Below are 7,114 nucleotides of genomic sequence, written 5' to 3' on the forward strand. Positions count from 1 at the left end.
CAAATACTAAGGACTTAGTGAGAGAAAATCAAGTCTTGAGATCAAGACTTGATAAAATGGAAAAGACCCTAAAAAGGATGGAAAATATCCTATTAGGGCAAAATGAGCATAGCCTAGGTTTAGGGGTGCAAAAGTCATTCAATGGCCATAGAGGTTTGGGATACAAACCCAAAACTAAAAAGGATGTGCCAAGTTATCATAGGGTTCCGTATAGCTATGGAACAAACCCTAAGTCTAGAGGTCAAGTCAAAGATACAAGGGAAGATATCCCTAGAAGTATTTTTGCAACCAAAGTGACTAAGACTTCTAAGAAGTCTAAGAAAGTCACTAACAAGGTCACAAGGGAGGCTATCCCTAGAGTTGACCTAGAAAATGTGACCAAGGCTTCTAAGAAGCCCAACAAGGTCACTAGGAATGTATTTAGGGAAGTTATCCCTAGTGAGTACCTAGAGCATCCAAGGAGCACCAATAGGTGTTGGGTTCCTAGGAGCATCTTCTCTATCCCATAGATGGGTTGGAGAGTGTCAACTCCGATTAGAAGGGTAGTTAACCCAACTTTAAGGAAATTGACACTCAAGGAGCATTTTCAAGGTTTTTGTTAACCTTTGAAAATGAAATGGAATTATTATTTACTCCTTGAAAGAGTAAAATGTGCCTAATGGTGGAAGAATTGATTTTAATCTTAAATGGCACATATTGGGAAATTCATAAGAACTACCAAGTTGGGTTTTTGGTATGTTCTTAGGAAATTTAAGGCAATCCGGGCCTTAATTTAAAAGTGCTACTCTTGTGAAAAATGAAATATGCCAACATTTGAGGATATGCTTAATTTCAACTGGCATAAATTAATCAAGGGAATTAGAAATGCCAATTTAGGCTTTGGCATTTTCATGAAGCACTTTAGGGCAATCTAGGTTTAAGTTGTAAGTTTAGCTAAGTTTTTAAGGATACTTAGATAGTTGATCTAGGTATATTTTATTTATGTTAAATCTTGCCATGATTGTTTGCCCATCATATGCCATGACATCATGTTTATTTTTGCATTCATGTTTTATTATGCAAAATCCAAAAATACCATGTCATGACTTTCATACATCATGTAGTTATAGGAATCTTTCTTTTGAAAGTTATTTTATTTTGATGTATGCCATAACATTATCATGCATTAGTTTAATTCCTTGTAATTAAGGACAAATGGCATTTAACAACACTTATTAACAAGTGACATCTTATGTAGATGTCTAATATCTTTAAAATGCCTAGATAGATATGCATGATCCCTAGATTAGGGCAAAACCAAAATCTACATCTCACAAAGACTATAAGGTGACTTGTATGTGCTTTAGTGCACATTAGATACAAGAGAGATGTTAGGATGATGAACAAAGCTCAAGATGTTGATTTAGTGCATTCTTTTGAGTTTTTAAGTTCATCAAAACACATAGTTATGTGTTTTCCCATCATTGGGAAAGCTAATGTACAAGTCATGTGCATTAAGCCCAAGGAACATGATGGGATATTGGTTTTGAAAATGTTTTTAAAATGATTTTGGAAAACCCTGGTGAAGGCTATCTTTTGCTAGTAATCACCATTGAATAGTTAGACACAAACTTGAAGGAAACACTAAAGTTTTTGCAAGTTCTCAAGTTTGTGTCAATCTTTGAAAATATGATGTATTTTCATAGAAAACTATTTTTCCATGATAACTTATACCCTCAATAATGTCTACACAAATTTTTACGATTTTTGGAATTTTGTAGAATTTTCTAGGGGTTTCTGAAATTGGCTGAAATTGAATTTCAGCAATTTCATGCCTCCAATCGATCAGTGGATCGATTAGAGTGCCTCAATCGATCAGCCGATCGATTGAGAAGGCATTTCTCGCGAGCAGAAGCTCGCTGGATCGATCAGTGGATCGATCCAAGAAGATTGAATCGATCAGTGGATCGATTCAGCAAGGTTCAATCGATTGGAACCCAACTCCAATCGATCCAAGTTGCTGATTTTGGCTGGGAAGGCCTGATTTTAGCATCTTTGAACCTCTTTGAGTCTAGGTAACCATTCTAAACCCCTAAAATACATTTGTATACATACAAAGGGTGTTTTCATGTGAAAACAAGGATGGATTGGTTAAGAAAGGCTTCATTGAAGTTTAGGTTGAGGTTTGTTTAAAATTTTGAGTATTTGAACCTCAAAACTTCTAAATTTGAGTTTCCTAAAGGTTTAGGGATTCCAAGTCATTGTTGGTGCAATGACAGAAGTTACCACCATGTCTTTAGGGGGAGGGACTCTTTAAAGACATGAAAAATTTATTTTTCATGAACCTTGGAAGGTGGTTAACCTTCTTTAAAGAAAATGCTCATGTATGAGCTTTTGAACTTCAAATGGGGAGTGGATATCCTCATTATATCATGTGGGAACTCACGTGGTTAGAAAATGCTCAAGGTTGAGTATTTGTCTACATTGAGGGAGAAGTTAAGGATAAATGAAGGGTATGGGACCTTCATTATCGTGTTGGTCACAACAAGTGATGTTGTGAACAACGATGAGCAACTCTTCAAGGGGAGAGTCTTCAACAAATGGAGTTGTTGAAGTGTGCCCAAAATTGGAGCACAGTTTGATGTGTGTCCAAAGATGGGTTGATGTGTTTTATTAGAAGGGGGTTGATGTGTGCCAATAGGGGGAGAATGAAAGGACCTGTGAATGGGTGTAAGTTAGGCTTTCATTACCTAGAGGGAGTGTGCCCTCTTAGAGGGAGAATGAAGAGCCTAATTTATGTGTTCATTGCCTAGTGGCATGAAGATTGAGGCTATAGGATTAGCCTAACTTACATGTGGTATTGTAAGTGTTATTGTGGTATTGTCAAACATCAAAAAGGGGGAGATTGTTGGTGCAACATCCCTCAGGTCAAGGTTGACCTGGTTGACCAAGCTGAGTCTTGGTTTGAGTTTAGATGTTTGACAATAAGAAATTGATTGAAGAAGAGTCAAGTAGGTCAAGGTTGACCGGATACTTGATCGGGAAGTCCTAACTGGGATGTTAGGTAGAATGGAAGTCCTGGTGAGTGAAGCAGGTGAAAACCCTAGTGAGTAAAGCTAGGTGAAAGTCCCGGTGAGTGAAGCGGTGAAAGCCCTAGTGAGTGAAGCTAGGCGGATGGAAAACCCTAGTGAGTGAAACTAGGTGAAAGTCCCGTGAGTGAAGCCGGCAAGGAAAATCCAGATGGATCAAGGATGATCGGACATCCGGTGTTGGGAAGTCCAAGTAGGTCAAAGGGTTGATGGATACTTGGCACGAGGAAATCTGATAGGTCAAAGGATTGACCGGACATCGATGGAAGTCCAAGTAGGTTAAAGGGAGTGACCGATACTTGGCATGAATAGAAAAGTCCTAGTGGGTCAAAGGATTGACACTTGGTGGGAAGTCCTAGCAGTCAAAGGAGTGACCGGATGCTAGGCATGGTGTACCAACAGGTCAAGGTTGACCGGTTGTTGGTTTGGTAGGCTTGGGACTTGGTTTGGGCAAAACCAAGCTCTGGATCGATCGATGGATCGATCCAGCCTTCCTCGATCGAAATGGTCGGATCGATCCGTGGATCGATCCGGATGTCAATCGATCGGTGGATCGAGCGATAATGCTGGATCGATCCGCATTTTCCCGAGCAGGCGCTGCGGATCGATCCGTGGATCGATCCAAAGCCTCCCCGATCGATTGGGAACATTCGAATCGATCGGGATCCGACCGTTGGCGTCGATAAAGGCCGCAGGCGCACGATTCCTTCGGTATCGCTTCTCCGATTCACTCCAGATCTCTTGCCAACTCCTCCACAGCGCTCTCAAAGATCAGATCGCCAGTTCTTGAAGGATCTTGGAAGCTTTCCAAGTCAAGAGGCAGATCAAAGGCAAGAAGAGAAGCTAGGGTTAGGGTTTTCTGTACTCATTATAAGCTTTGCGCTTGTATTTTGTTTCCCTTTCCTTTCTTCTTGTACTGAGAGTCTTGTAGGGCTTCTCCGCCCTCGGTAGTTACCGAAAAGGAGTGTTTTCATAGTGGAGAGTGTGCGTGGTGTGGATCCTTGGATTAGTCACCTCCTTTGGAGGTGGATACCAAGTAAAATCCTAGTGTTAGCGTTGAGTGTTTTGTTTCTGTATTTTCCGCTGCATATTCTTGAAGAAACAAACAACGCCAAGCAACGTCGAGCAACGAGCGAACGCGACAAGCTATTCACCCCCCCCCCCCCCCTCTAGCTACTTTTGGTCCTAACAATGAAGAGGTATATAAATACCCCTTTATAGAACAAGAGACAATAATCTCATTAAGAGAATTAAGGACAACCTAATTGAGATTAGATTTCTCTCCTCTTCTCCTCTCCGACCCTCTCTTGTGTCGTCACCACCCAAGGGGTCGCCACCTTGCTTGCCACCGCCACTTCCCAAAGCCTTACTGTCAGTTACCCCTGCTGTCGGATCTCCAACACCAACCCAGACTCTCACCGGCCTTCCAGCCACTAGACAGTAGCTGAATTGTTGTTGTGCAAGCTGAATAGCAACAAGAGGTTGTTATCCTCTTGGTTGTTGCTGGTTCTCTTTGGTCGTCAGCCATCACATTGCAACGTGGGTCTCCTCTCTCCCTCCCTCGATTTGTGCCTTGAGGTTGCCCTCATCGTCGGACACAAAATCGAGCAGAGATCTCTCTCTTGGATCATGTTGTCTCCTCCCTTAGACTAGTACCAAATCAGAGATGAAAACTTGTGGCTTAACGAAGTCGTCTCGAAGGAATCTCAGTGTGGATACAAATAAAGGCAAACTTGGTAAAGTTTGCTAGTTGATGTTGTTTCCTCTAAACATCATCCGGTATGTATAATTTCTTTATGAAATTTTATTCTACGGCTATGTCTACGCATGTGTGTTCCTATGTATTTGTGTGATGTGCGTTGTAATAATTTAGGAAATTATTATGCTTTCGCTGCATGTTTTTTGAAATCAAAATTTAAACCGCGTATAGAAGCACCCAACTGCTCATCCATATGGAATTGAATGAAAAATGATGTATATTTCTTAATCATTGGAAATAATTTTTATGCCTTAAAAACTGACAATAAGTTAATCCTTAACTCTGATATCATTTGAAAGAAATAATAAATACATAGAAATAATCCATATGATGCATCAATCCAAAGTTCTAGTTATCATCCTCAAGGGATGCCCAGTTGGCTAGAGAGTGACAAACTTGTTACAATGAGGCAAGGGATCAATTACTAGCAAGTGCACGCCCTTTGAAAAAAAACTCCTCCCACCTCCTAGCCAACTTGATTGTCGGCGATCAGCTGACCCCGTGATTTACCTTTCTTCACATAACCTAGGAACGAGTTGTGAGCATAATCACCTATGTTGTAAAAGATCTAGTTATCATCTAGCAATAAGCCAATACAAAATTGAAATTGATACAACTGCTATCAATGGGCTAGCCTGAATCCATCACTATTGTCATTGTATTGTTTACTTATCATCGGAGATCCTGCGAGCACAGCGAAAGTCTCTCACAAGATTGAGTAGGTAATCCAAGGTCCTTCGGAGGAGAAGAATGGAGGAGAAGAGAACACAATTCAACATGTCCTAATTGAACCAAATCTCTTCCTTTATATATTGACTCAACCTGTGGAGACTATCCATCATAAAGTTTATATCTCATTAACAGTCCATCAACATTAATGAACTGGGTTATTGAATCGATACATTTAATTCAAACTCTTTTTATATCCAATTAAATATTAGATCACTTAGTTAAGATTTATTTTCTTAATGATAACTAGTCGTGATATATTAATTAAGTGTAAATCTATACTACAGAGATTTAAGCCCACTGGACTTAATCCTTCACTATCTTCGTCAACTTTCTTCACAATCATAGAGAGCTCTTCGTATTATAGCATAAAAACTTTCATCTCTTATTATTTCCTTAGCAACCAATATAATCATCTTAGGAGCATTTTGTTTTTCTATCTTTTAGAGAGTCTCTTTCTCTTATATATGTCAGAACAATGAATGAAAATGGATGAAATTAATTGTAGGGATAATCCCACATTAGAAATTTTACGACAATAGATTTAATTTAAATTGAATCACAATTTAAAGATGTAAAAATTATTATTTAAGTATCCATGAATGTCCCTCTCAACCGCTGCACGGGAACATCCTGTTAATTTTTGTTGGTCTTGCATGTTGTACCTGCAACGTTGACTTCTTGACTTTGACAATTAAATCCTCCCTTTGGTTCTCTTACCAAGTGAAGAACAAATTCCATTCACATTTTATTGAGTTCTTGTTCTCCAAACTCAGAATGGCTGTTGACTGCTCTCGCTCGCATTTGTTTATGGTTTTCCGACTCACAATACACAAACAAATACATAAAAAAATGTCATTCCTTCCGTTGATCTCTTCTCAAAATTGTTTACGTTATCTTTCCATGGATTTGTTCTCATTGCTGAGGGGAAAACCAAAAAAAAAAAACTTCCCCAGACCGGTTCAGTGAGCAAACGCCTCGAAATTAACCTTCACTTTCTACGAAGTCTTCGGGTCATCCTTCTTCTCCCTTGTTTCATCTTTGAGAACGCGCTTTGACCGAGACTTCTTCCTACGTTTACTCGCCAATTTAAACCGCCACACTTCTCACTCTTCCTCCTCTTCGTTCTTCGAGCAAGAAGGGGAGGAATTAATTAACCATTCTTAATCGCTCTGCTTTCGCCATGGAGCAGAACAACAAGTCGGAAATTGAGGTGGGGAGGCAGCTGGTTCCCCAGAGCAGCGGCGGCGAGGAAGACGAGTGTGAAGGATCAGCGACAACACAGAGCAAGAGTGGGGTGGACAGGAGGATGGAGAACGACACCATCGCTGAAGAAACAAAAGAGGAGGAAAGCCAGCAGCCGAGGAAGGGGCAGCGGTTCCGATCGTTGGCGGAGATATATAAGGTGACTGAAGCAATGACGGCCGTCGCCGGTAAAAGGGTCGAGTGTTAGGTCATTAGGGAGAGGATTAAGAAGGTAATCCGTAATTTACAAAATGATTAGTATAGTCTATTTGTTTCTATTCCCAATGTTTGTAATTTTATTATATAAAATAAT

The sequence above is a fragment of the Zingiber officinale genome, chromosome 5B (assembly GCF_018446385.1).
Source record: "Zingiber officinale cultivar Zhangliang chromosome 5B, Zo_v1.1, whole genome shotgun sequence".
NCBI classification, from domain to species: Eukaryota; Viridiplantae; Streptophyta; class Magnoliopsida; order Zingiberales; family Zingiberaceae; genus Zingiber; species Zingiber officinale.